Below are 14,358 nucleotides of genomic sequence, written 5' to 3' on the forward strand. Positions count from 1 at the left end.
CTGCCCGAGCAAGGAGGAGGAGCAGCCTCGGCCGAAACCGTGACATGCGTGCCAAAAATTGGAAATGCAGTGCTCTTCCTCAAATAAATGGTAAAAAGTATTTGAATCTCTAGTTAACTCTCAGCTAAATAAATTCCTACTTGAAACAACATCCTGTGTGGGGTTCAATCTGGCTTTTGTTGACCACAAACTGTTGCTAACCAGACTCAATAACGTTGGTCTCATTGAAGGGGCTGTCATCTGGTTAAGAAACTATCTCGCAGACAGAACACAATGCGTCTATGCTGAGAATCCCAAGTCTAGCTTCCTTTTAGATTACTAGAGGTGTACCCCGGGGCTCTATTTTAGCTCCATAAAAAAAGGTGTCATCCTACAAATACCTAGGTATATGGTTGAACAATAAGCTGTACTACAAAGTTCATATGGATAATCTTGTGAGGAAACTTAAACATATATTGGGTTTCTATTTTTACGCAACAAGCCTTGTTCAAGCCACTTTTCTTTCAGTAATTAATGATGGTAACTTAATGTACATGCATGAAGCCTCCTCTGTGCTACAAAGTCTGGACTCAGTCTATCATGCATCCTTGTGCTTTGTTACAAATGCCAAGTCGCTCACCCACCATTGCACCTTGTATCAAATGGTGGGCTAGACCTCATTTTACATGGGCAGACAGCTACATTGGTATGTGTTCATATATAAAGCCCTTCTGAGTAAACTCCTCCACTACCTCTGTAGCCTGTTCTCCTTCACCACTAGCAGTTACCAGACATGGTCATGGTATATGGTATAATCTGTACATTTTTGTAAATATAACCTCTGGATCCAGTCTTCATCACCTTCACTGTAAAATATATATATTTTTGCACCTGAACTCTATCTCAACTGTTGCTTCTCAACACCAACTAAATAGGCTGCTGGTTCATCCATCTTTATTAACACTATACGTGATTTTATTTGATATAAGATATACAAATGTGCTAATTAATTAAGGTAATCAGTTGTAGTGCCTTAGAGCCTTATGTTACAACTAGTTCATAGAATGTAATAGTTTCTATCTGCCACTGAGGGGGGCATATACACTCAAACAGAAGCAGGAAGAGAGTTAAAGACAGCTATAGCTATTAGGAAGTTCAGTCATTCTCTTTAGTGCAGAAATGGCTTCTCATCTCTCCCTCTCCATCCTCCTCCTCATCTTCTCCAGACTCTCAGGTAAGGGTAACAAGTTATTTAGGGGGGAAATGACATGGCAAGAGGCAGTGTGGTAGGCACAGCTTGATCCATTAATTAATTGTAAAATTGAGGATTAGCTGATAACTGTAAAACAAACATTCTGGATAATATAGAGAACCTGCAACTATTTATTGATCAACACTTTGAAATGCTCAAACCAGAATCGTACACATCGATGCGAACAAGAGCACTACAATTGATTATTTTATTTTATTAGCACATTTGTAAATCTTATATCATATAAAATCGCGTATAGTGTTAATAAAGATGGAGGACCCAGCAGCCCTTTTTAGTTGGTGTTGAGCAGCAACAGTTTAGATTTTTAAAATATATTTTACAGTTTAAGTCAAGGATCAGAAACTAGATTCAGCTGCGGGACGATTTTTTCTCAAGCGGATGGTCAGGGGGGCCAGAATATAATTACAAATAATTAATAGACTCCAAATTGACAGCAAGAAGCCCAAACAAATGACTAAAACATAATCACTTCAAACCTTGCTTACATTAGTATAAAAATACATATATCTTTCTATTATGCGTGGTTATACCTTGGAACAGACTTCCAAAATGTAAACCACTTGGAGCTGATATGCTGGTCTTTTTACTGTATTTTATGTTTAACAATTGAAAAATATATTATACTTTATTTAGTTCTGAAAAATGTGGGAGCCAAATAAAATCCCACGTGGACCAAATTCCGGCCGCAGGTCGCCAGTTGGGGAACCCTGCACTACTGAGAGGCTATGGTATGATAATAACACAATGGAAACAGAATTACTTGGTCTGAAGTGCAGAAGTATGAAGAATAATATTGTCATAATGGGAATAAAGGAGGATGAAAACTAAAACTATCAGGCAACTGAGGATAAAGTCAAGGTTTTCATGACACGTAATCTCAAGATGGAGGAAAAGGTGGCTGTCAGAACGGGCGTAGGTGTGGTGTAGGAATCAGATGCAGGACACAGATGCTAGTCCAAAAATACTTTAGTAAAGTCCACAAAAGAACGGCTACAAACAGAGCCGGAGGCACGAGAAAAACTTACGCACACAGCGTATAAATGCAAAACACAGCAAACTCGCACAACAAGTGCGGACTCTCTATCTAATACAAAATAGAGCACTAACTGACTGGAAGCACCAGCTGACAAGGAACAACTACACACAACCACAAGACAGAAACAACGAGAACTTAAAGGACACATAATCAAGACAAAATGAGAAACAGGTGTACCAAAACAGACCAAACCAAACAAACACAGAAACAACGAACGGTGGCAGCTAGTACTCCGGAGACGACGACCGCCAAAGCCTGCCCGAACAAGGAGAAGGAGCAGCCTCGGCCGAAACCGTGACAGTGGATACAATTTATTTTCAAAGGCCTCTGCGTTTTGGTGTCAGAGTGGAGGGAAGACACTCTCAGTGGTGAAAAAGTACCCAATTGTGATACTTGAGTAAAAGTAAAGATACCTCAATAGAATAATACTCAAGTCAAAGTGAAAGTTACCCAGTAAAATACTGTATAAGTATTTTTTTAAAAAATATATACATACTTAATATGTAATTATTTAATTAATTGCTAAAATGTAATTAGGTATCAAAAGTAAAAGTATCAATCATTTCAAATTCCTTATATTAAGCAGATTCAGTAAAAAATGTAAACCATTGAATAATGAAGTAAGCTTTATGCTCCATATTTTTGAGTGAGAACCCACTACACCTCTTTGTTTGTCTCCACACCAACACGCAGACATAATTTACCAATGAAGCAGGTGTGTTTAGTGAGTCTGCCAGACCAGAGGCAGTAGGGATGACCAGGGCTGTTCTATTGATAAGTGTGGGAATTGTACAATTTTCCTGTCCTTCTAAGCATTCAAAATGTAACAAGTACTTTTTGGTGTCAGAGAAAATGGATGGAGTAAAAAAATACATTATTGTCTTGAGGAATCTAGTGAAGTAAAAGTTCAATATTAAAGTACAGATACCCCCAAAAAATGACTTAAGTAGTACTTCAATGTATTTTTACTGTAGTGCTTTACACCAGTGGGCACTGTCTGATAGTAGCTAGGCTAACTCACTACAAAATTAAGATTGCCTTTCTACGACGGGGTAGGGGTCTGAAGAGCAAACTGTTCTCTATTAATGAGCGATTTCCCCATGAAATAGTGGAGAGACGAAGTTCCCTGTACCCCACTTTCAAAATGCTCCAAACAGAGAAGCAGAATGTTCTTCTGGTGGTCGATAAGTTGTATGTAAACAAGTCATTGTTCAAGGATTGGAAGATTATAACGTGGCTGTGAATGATACCTCATGCTGAAGTAGTCCTCAATAGGCCTACACATTGCACCGCACTACACATTATTATTTGTATTTTTACACATTACAATCTTTTATTATTATTATTATTTATTTTTTATGCATGATGGACTCATCCTTTTTTACTCATGCAATACAGAACCTTGGACTATGTGGACATAAAAATAAGTTTAAATTCATGGGACGTTTTTGTTTATTTTGAATACTGCACAGGCGTTAAATTGGAAAAACCAATGTTTGGTTTTGAGATTGGGGTATATTATGAATTGAATGCCGTTATACTGTGTTGCCCTTTTGATGGATGTGAATCGGAACGAATCGAATTTAAGAAAATAAAATATTGACAGCTCTGTGGGGCTCGGATAGGATAAAGTATTGATATAGGAGGAGGGTTAATAACCTGTCTAGGTTCTCTACTGGAGTAGGACAATACAATCCTATAACAATTGGTATCACTATCTTTTTAACACCATTTAAACAATACATCTCTATCTAAATATACACCGGTAAATGGGTTGGGTGTTGTCAACAGGGTCTGTTAACTCTGCTAGCGTGCAGCTGGCTGATTAACACTGGATTTAAACAATTATAGACTAAATTAATCAGTAGAGTCAACACAATAGCTGGCTTATGGAAGCCATTCTCTAAGCGAGAAGTATATTGTTTTTTTACACAATCTATATACGCTACCCTTATCATTTGTCCCCAATGCTATAGGCCTATGTGTAAAACAGTCGAAGTGATAGAGCAACTATAAGTGTGTGTGTGTGGAGAGAAGGTTGGTTTACAGGTTTACTCTCTCTAGATTGACAGAACTGCATGTATGTTATTGCTATCTTGCCCTGGCTGTGTCGGGGTCGATTATAAGTTAAACGTATGTATCCCTTTATGGGTAGTGTGATGTGGAAGACAAATATTTACTCTCAGTCATCAGTGGCTGTTAAAATGTATTTTCCTTCTTCTTTCTTCCTTTTTACGGAAATATAACAGGATATAATAAGAACTACATGAAAAATGTCTCTCTGCTGATAGGATTATAACAGGCTGCTGATAGGCATATAAAGAAGCTGATTAAACAGCATGACCATTACACAGGTGCACCTTGTGTTGGGGACAATACAAGGCCACTCTACAATGTGCAGTTTTGTCACACAACACAATGCCACAGATGCCTCAAGTTTTGAGGAGTGTGCAATTGGCATGCTGACTGCAGGAATGTCCACCAGAGCTGTTGCCAGATAAATGAATGTTAATTACTCTACCATAAGCCGCCCCCAACGTCATTTTAGAGAATTTAGTAGTACGTCCCAACCGGCCTCACAACCGCAGACCACGTGTAACCACGCCAACCCAGGACCTCAACATCCGACTTCTTCACCTGCTGGATCGTCTGAGACCAGCCACCCGGACAGCTGATGAAACTGAGGAGTATTTCTGTCTTTAATAATGCCGTTTTGTGGGGGAAACTCATTCTGATTGGCTGGGCCTGTCTCCTCAGTGGGTGGGCTTGGCTCCCAAGTGGGTGGGTCTATGCCCTCCCAGGCCAACCCATGGCTGCACCCCTGCCCAGTCATGTGAAATCAATTGATTAGGGCCTAATTTCATTATTTCAATTGACTGATTTCCTTATATGAACTGTAACTCAGTAAAATTGTTGAAATTATTGCATGTTTCGTTTACATTTTTGTTCAATAGATATGGCACATGAAATCATAAGAGGGTGGTTTACAGAGATAAAGTGGGGGAAAAAAGTATTTAGTCAGCCACCAATTGTGCAAGTTCTCCCACTTAAAAAGATGAGAGAGGCCTGTAATTTTCATCATAGGTACACGTCAACTATGACAGACAAAATGAGAAAAAAAAATCCTGAAAATCACATTGTAGGATTTTTAATGAATTTATTTGCAAATTATGGTGGAAAATAAGTATTTGGTCACCTACAAACAAACTTTTCTGGCTCTCACAGACCTGTAACTTCTTCTTTAAGATGCTCCTCTGTCCTCCACTCGTTACCTGTATTAATGGCACCTGTTTGAACTTGTTATCAGTATAAAAGACACCTGTCCACAACCTCAAACAGTCACACTCCAAACTCCACTATGGCCAAGACCAAAGAGCTGTCAAAGGACACCAGAAACAAAATTGTAGACCTGCACCAGGCTGGGAAGACTGAATCTGCAATAGGTAAGCAGCTTGGTTTGAAGAAATCAACTGTGGGAGCAATTATTAGGAAATGGAAGACATACAAGACCACTGATAATCTCCCTCGATCTGGGGCTCCACGCAAGATCTCACCCCGTGGGGGTCAAAATGATCACAAGAACGGTGAGCAAAAATCCCAGAACCACACGGGGGGACCTAGTGAATGACCTGCAGAGAGCTGGGACCAAAGTAACAAAGCCTAATTTTTATCCTCCAAGGAGGGGGTGGTGGATTGTCAAAAAAAAAAAGGAGGGTAACATGTTTCTATGAAGTGCTGAAGTTGAGGTCAGGGACTGGGACTGGACACATGCTGACACTCTGAAGACAGGAGCAGTAGCTTGTCTTATCAATAACACTTCCTGTATTATGTGTGTTATAGTCCAGATGGAATGTCATTTTCCTGTTGTGAGAATTTGCTTGAATTCCAATCTAATGTGTTTTCTGTTGTTGTGTCTACAGGTGCTTATCGTGTGTCTGTGAAGACAGGAGGCTCCATCACCATCCCATGTCCCTATCATCAGGAATACAAAACCCATGTGAAATATTGGTGTAAAGGATATTATTTCAATAGTTGCTCTCCTGTTGTACGCACTTACCTTCCTAAGAGCACAGCTAAGGCCTCAATCTCTGATGACATCAACCAGCTAACCTTCACTGTGAACATGACTGATCTGGGGAGTGAGGACTCTGAATGGTACTGTTGTGCTGTAGAGATTGTTGGTGCAGACGTCAGGATAGAAGGATTCCACCTATCTGTGACTCCAGGTAAGATCCCTGCAACTCTTGCATGTGATTACATGACTGGTGTTCTGGTTTCATTTACTGGTCTCACTATTATTGTTCAAGTTGACATGAGGAATGTTGGTATATGTCTGCTTTCTGTTCTCTATCCATCATATCATAATTATGATATTTGTTGTCAGTTGTTACAAAAAAACCACTTGATCACTCAGGACCTTATTTGGTGTGTGTACCTCTGTGTTCAGGTACTCCAGAACTCTATGTGGACCAACAGGAGGTGACTGGAGTTGAAGGAGGGAGTGTCATTGTAAATTGTTACTATAATGACACTGGAAATTGGAAGTGGTGGTGCAGGATTGGTGGCAGTGTCTCCTGTGTTGGGGGGACATCTGGGACTATAGATGGAACATCAGTGACCCTACAGCAGAAAACTGATGCCACCAGAAGAAACATCTTAACGGTGACTATGAGTGGTCTGAAGATGGAAAACACTGGCTGGTACAGTTGTGAAGTGGGATACTTTATGATGCCTGTTCACATCACTGTCAGACGACAAACCACCACACAAAGTACCACCACTATGACCAGTGAGTAGAGAGCAATCAGATACTGTAGAATGAAGTATTAACCTGGTTTTATCCAGTCTTACTGACTAATCATTTGAAACAAATTGGATTGTAACCTGATTCAAAGCTTTTGGGAATACTTAGTGGTCCTACCACTGGTTTGAACTCAACAGTGCTAATACTAAGTTAAAATCCACATGTTGGGGTAAATGAAATAAGCTGGACAAGAAGGTCATAGCTTAGCCACAATGTATTGTTACTGTTCAGTCTAAAATGTGTCTCTCTGGTACACCAGTCATGTTACCAGGGGCGCAACCTTCACTTGGGACAGGGGGGACATGACCCCCCCACATTCTGAAATTGCATGTTTGACCCCCCCAGTTGTATCATTGCAGCGGTGTGCTTTAAGACCATGCAGACGCCTCAGAGCGGTTATGTCTCCCCCACTTCTAAAACAAAAGTTGCACCCCTGCATAATACCATTGTGGTTTTTACCTCGTGTTAACAAACCACCACACAAAGTACCACCACTATGACCAGTGAGTAGAGAGCAATCAGATACTGTATAATTAAGTATTTACCTGGTTTACCCAGTCTTTCTTGCTTTTCATGTGAAAGAAATGGGATTGTAACCTGATTCAAAGCTTTTGGGAATACGTACGGTGGCCCTACCATACCAGTTAAAATTCACATGTTGGGGTAAATAAGTATGACAAGAAGGTCATAGTTTAGCCACAATGTCTTGTTACAGTTCATTCTACCCTGTGTCTCTCTGGTTCACCAGTCATAATACCATTGTTGTTTTTACCTCACAGCAACCCAAGCTCCAAGAACTGAACAATCCTCTTTCTCTCCAACAGCTGAGCCTGTTCAGACTGACAACACAGTCCAAGGACCTGAGGGGGGCAAGGTGAAGGACAACATGAGGTAATTATAACTTATTCAGCTGTATTTAACTCTTACTGTTCCAAATGGATGGCAATAGAAATATGAAGAAAGATACCATTTTCTGTTTTTAACACTAGACTTTAGGGCACAAAAACACCCACCTTAAACATCTACACACAGAGTATTGGCCAAGACACTGTTGTCATAGAGACATTTACCATCATAGAGACAGACACATTTACCACTTCCTCTTACCTCTGTGGCTTGTTGAAGTAGCAGCCTTCTACTCTTGTATGGCCAAGGTTCACACATTAAAGGTGTGAAGAGCTGAACAAATATTTCCATTTAGTCATAGCAGCACAAAAAGGATCATAAAAAAATCTTAATATCTTATATGTTTTATGGACAATATTTTACAATAAACATAGTCTTTCACCATCAGTACCATAGATCTAACAGTCCTACAGATTCCTATGGGCATGTTGGTGGTGGTGATATCTGGTGTCCTAGTCACATGAAAATGTGGACGCATCAATTCAGTCTACGAGTGTAGACCTAATGACAATAGCAGATTTTCATTACAATAAACGTAGGGGTTTTGAAACCGATGTCTGTTTTCATTCATCAAATTGCAGGTGCACAGTGCACTGTTTGGATGCTGGAATTATTTTGTGATTGCAGGAACGTTCGCGGGTAACCTACAGGAGCCCCTTTTTGAAGTGATTGTTTGACAACCAGATGACTGGTTGTATTAATGCCACATTAAAAGGTAATGCATGTTAAAGGTGATATGACTAATCTTTACTAGTCCTAGACTAATAGGCCACAGAGATAATATATTAAAATAATAAGGATTGTATATGTAATTCTATGATTACACCTAGGCTTAAAAAATATATATATATACTTTCACCCCTGTTGAAAATATTATTATTATGATTATTATTATTATTATGATTATATAAATCTTTAGCCCTTCTCTGAAGGCGGACAAGGCCCTCAATGTTCCCCACAGTGTTTGGGTTAGTAATAATTTGTAGAGAACTTCTATTTGCCCTCAACATGCATTTTTTCACCATTCTGAATGTCTAAAGAATCCATATGTTCTTCTGAAATATGAAAACAAAAATACTGGATATTTTTAACTCTTATTATGATGGCGATTTGACAAAATTACAATCATGGTCTTGAAGTGGACTTGCATTTTTCTGGTCTCAGTCTTGCCTCGGGTTTCGGACCTCCCACTTGATCACTCAGGAGCTTCTTTGGTGTCAGATACTCCAGAACTCTATGTGGACCAACAGGAGGTGAATGGAGTTGAAGGAGGGAGTGTCATTGTAAATTGTTACTATAGTGACATTGGACATATGGAGTGGTCCAGGATTGGTGGCAGTATATCCTGTGTGAAGAGGAATTTTGGGAATATAGATGGAACATCAGTGACATTACAAAAGACCACTGATGCCACCAGAAGAAAAGTCTTAACATTGACTCTGAGTGGTCTGAAGATGAAGATCAATGTTTTTCACACAAGTTTAGGTCACAAAAACACAAGAGACATTTACCATCATAGAGACAGAGACATTTACCACTTCCTCATACCTCTGTGGTTGTAGAAGTAGCAGCATTCATGGCCAAGTTTCACACATTAAAGGTGTGAAGAGCTGAACACATATGTCCATTTTGTCGTAGCAGAACAAGTAATATCATAAAAAATATATATTTACTGTATCTGTGATGTTTTATGGACTATATTTTACAATGAACAGTCTTTACCATCAGGTCTATAGATCTAAAAGTCCTACTGAATCCTGTTGGCATGTTGGTGGTGGTGATAGCTGGTGCCCTAGTCCCATGGAAGATGCCTACACTGCCATCTTCAATGATCCGCAGTCATTAAATACCTTGTGCAGTCAGTCATCACTGCTGCTGCAAACTGTTAAATATACAGTGCCTTCGGAAAGTATTCAGACCCTTTGAATATTTCCACATTTTGTTACGTTATAGTGTTATTTTAAAATGGATTACATTTTTTAAAAATCCTCAGCAATCTAAACACAATACACCATAATGATGAAACAAAAACAGGTTTTTAGAAACTTTTGCAAATGTATAAAAAATACAAAACAGAAATACCTTATTTACATTACTATTCAAACCCTTTGCTCTGAGACTCGAAATTGAGCTCAGGTGCATCCTGTTTCCATTGATCACCCTTGAGATGTTTCTACAACTTGATTGGATTCCACCTGTGGTAAATTCAATTGATTGGACATGATTTGGAAAGGCACACACCTGTCTATATAAGGTCCCACAATTGACAGTGCATGTCAGAGCAAAAACCAAGCCATGAGGTCGAAGGAATTGTCCTTAGCTCCGAGATATAGAGCTCCGAGATAGGATTGTCGAGACACAGATCTGGGGAAGGGTACCAAAAAATGTCTGCAGCATTGAAGGTCCCCAAGAACACAGGGGCCTCCATCATTCTTAAATGGAAGAAGTTTGGAACTACCAAGACGCTTCCTAGAGCTGGCCACCCGGCCAAACTGAGCAATCGGGGGAGAAGGGCCTTGGTCAGGGAGGTGACCAAGAACCCGATGGTCACTCTGAAAGATCTCGGGAGTTCCTCTGTGGAGATGGGAGAACCTTCCAGAAGGACAACCATCTCTGCAGCACTCCACCAATCAGGCCTTTAATGGTAGAGTGCCCAGACGGAAGCCACTCCTCAGTAAAAGGCACATGACAGTCCGCTTGGAGACAAGATTCTCTGGTCTGATGAAACCAAGATTGAACTCTTTGGCCTGAATGCCAAGCGTCACGTCTGGAGGAAACCTGGCACCATCCCTACCGTGAAGCATGGTGGTGGCAGAATCATGGTGTGTGGATGTTTTTCAGTGGCAGGGACTGGAAGACTAGTCAGGATCGAGGGAAAGATGAACGGAGCAAAGTACAGAGAGATCCTTGATGAAAACCTGTTCCAGTGCGCTCATGACCTCATACTGGGGCGAAGGTTCACTTTCCAACAGGACAATGACCCTAAGCACACAGTCAAGACAACGCAGGAGTGGCTTCGGGACAAGTCTCTGAATGTCCTTGAGTGGCCCAGCCAAAGCCCAGACTTGAACCCGATCGAACATCTCTGGAGAGACCTGAAAATAGCTGAGCGGTGACGCTCCCCATCCAACCTGACAGAGCTTGAGAGGATCTGCAGAGAAGAATGGGAGACACTCCCCAAGTACAGTGTGCCAAGCTTGTAACGTCATACCCAAGAAGACTCGAGGCTGTAATCGCTGTCAAAGGTGCTTCAACAAAGTACTAAGTAAAGGGTCTGAAGACTTATCTAAATGCAATGTTTCAGTTTTGTATTTGTAATAAATCAGCAAAAATTTATAAAAAGCTGTTTTTGCTTTGTTATTATGGGGTATTGTGTGTAGATTGATGAGGAAACAATTTATTGAATCAATTTTAGAATAAGGCTGTAAAAAGTCAAGGGGTCTGAATACTTCCCAAAGGCACTGCCTCTAGAAATACAGTACCAGTCAAAAGTTTGGACACACCTACTCATTCAAGGGTCTTTCTTTATTTTATTTACTATTTTCTACATTGTAGAATAATAGTGAAGACATCAAAACTATGAAATAACACATATGGAATCATGTAGTAACCAAAAAAGTGTTAAACGAATCAAAATATATTTAAGATTTTACATTCTTCAAATAACCACCCTTTTCCTTTATGATAGCTTTGCACACTCTTGGCATTCTCTCAACCAGCTTCACCTCGAATGCTTTTCCAACCGTCTTGAAGGAGTTCCACATATGCAGAGCACTTGTTGGCTGCTTTTCCTTCACTCAGCGGTCCAACTCATCCCAAACCATCTCAATTGGGATGAGGTTGGGTAATTGTGGAGGCCAGGTCATCTGATGCAGCACTCACCACTCTCCTTCTTGGTCAAATAGTCCTTACAAAGCCTGGAGGTGTGTTGGGTCATTGTTCTGTTGAAAAACAAATGATACTCCCATTAAGCGCAAACCAGATGGGATGGCGTATTGCTGCAGAATGCTGTGGTGCACATGCTGGTTAAGTGTGCCTTGAATTCTAAATAAATCACTGACAGTGTCACCAGCAAAGCACCCCCACACCATCACACCCCCTCCTCCATGCTTCACGGTGGGAACCACAGATGCTGAGATCATCCCTTCACCTACTCTGCGTCTCACAAAGACACAGCGGTTGGAACCAAATATCTCAAATTTGGACTCATCAGACCAAAGGACAGATTTCCACCGGTCTAATGTCCATTGCTCGTGTTTCTTGGTCCAAGCAAGTCTCTTCTTATTGGTGTCCTTTAGTAGTGGTTTCTTTGCAGCAAGTCGACCATGAAGGCCTGATTCACACAGTCTCCTCTGAACAGTTGATGTTGAGATATGTCTGTTACTTGAATTCCGTGAAGCATTTATTTGGGCTGCAATCGGAGGTGCAGTTATAGCTAATGAACTTTCCTCTGCAGCAGAGGTAACTCTGGGTCTTCCTTTCCTGTGGTGGTCCTCATGAGAGCCAGTTTCATCATAGCGCTTGATGGTTTTTGTGACTGCACTTGAAGAAACATTTTTCAAGTTCTTGACATTTTCCAGATTGACTGACCTTCATGTCTTAAAGTAGTGATGGACTGTTGTTTCTCTTTGCTTATTTGAGCTGTTCTTGCCATAGTATGGACTTGGTCTTTTACCAAATAGGGCTATCTCCCTTATACCACCCCTACCTTGTCACAACACAACTGATAGGCTGAAACGCATTAAGAAGGAAAGAAATTCCACAACACTTTTTTGGTTACTACATGATTCTATATGTGTTATTTCATAGTTTTGATGTCTTCACTATTATTCTACAATGTAGAAAAACCCTGGAATGAGTAGGTGTGTCCAAACCTTTGACTGAATTCCCTTTTTCTTTTTTTGTATATTGTATTGCAGCAATTTACAGAGTAACATGTTCTAAATCTTTTAATTCCTCTACAGATGGGGGAGAACATTCTTCTACCTGCCAAAAATTGGTAATGCAGTGCTCTTCCTCCTGTGCACCATCATTGCTGTAGTGAAGTTCAGGGCAAACTGACTCTGTGGTGAAGTTCAGGACAAACTGACTCCAAGGTAAAACTGAGGATGAGTAGAAACCAGACAGGTCTCTCTGGTGAGACCAAGGGACAGATTTACTTCTTGCACCTGCTTTTTCAGGGATAAAACACACAAAATAAGAAACTGTTCATTTATGGTACATTTTACCTATGTCTTTGACCTAATTTGACATTTTAGTCCATATGTTTTTTTTTATTTTTTTATTTTTTTTTTTTTTTTTTTCTTTTTTTTTTTTTTTTTTGGGGGAATGGATCAGCTTAATATTGCAGATAGATTGTATCTTCTATCAATGTAATTGTCTGCATCACTTCCAATCCCCCATGTTTTTTTTTTTTTTATATTTTTATATATATATTTTTTTATATATATTCTCCCCTTTTTTACTTTTCAACCCCACCATCCTTTCCCTACTTGGAGTAAATTAGTGAACAACAATTCCCAGGCCTCTACTTCCGGTCTATACTTACTATCTACACCTTATGGACACAGTTAATTTTACAATAATTATATTATATATATACATATATATATACATATACATACATACATACATACATACATACATACATATCATTATTATTATTATTATTATTATTTATTTATTTTTGCTCCTGAACTACTTCTACTCTCAACCTCTCCGATCGTTTTCATGATGTCCATCCGGTTTGCTTCTATATGCCATATCTTTCTAACTGTGCTCTTTCCCAAAAGCTCCCAACATACAGCCTATATACTTATTATGGACACAGTATGCTTTACATTATTAGCTATCTTTGTTATTATTTGTTGTTATTTGTTATTAGTCCCATCCTTCAACTCTATTCAATACCTCCCATCTATCTCTTAACACCATCCATATCGGATTTCTATTTGCCATATATATTTCAACAGTACTGTGATGTTTTACAAAAGTTCTGAACCTTTCTATTCTCATTGCTTCTACAGATTGAGAGTTAAAAATAAACAGCTTTGCTAAAAGTATTATTATATTATTGATTGATTGACTATGGCTTTTCAGATCACCCAGTAATGCTATCTGCAAGGTTAGTTCCAGGTAAATATTGCAATCCTTTAGCCATTCCTGGACCAGTGTCCAAAAACAAGCTACAAATGGACAGAACCAAAACAAATGGTCCAATGATTCCGTCTCTTCACAGCAAAATCTGCAGAGCTGGGAAGATTGTATCCCCCATATAAATAACATTCTATTGGTAGCAAGGATTTTATATAATAATTTAAATTGAAAGATTCTAATTTTTGAATCCGGTGTCGTTTTTGC

This window comes from Coregonus clupeaformis, unplaced genomic scaffold (genome assembly GCF_020615455.1).
Source record: "Coregonus clupeaformis isolate EN_2021a unplaced genomic scaffold, ASM2061545v1 scaf0560, whole genome shotgun sequence".
In the NCBI taxonomy this organism is placed as follows: Eukaryota; Metazoa; Chordata; class Actinopteri; order Salmoniformes; family Salmonidae; genus Coregonus; species Coregonus clupeaformis.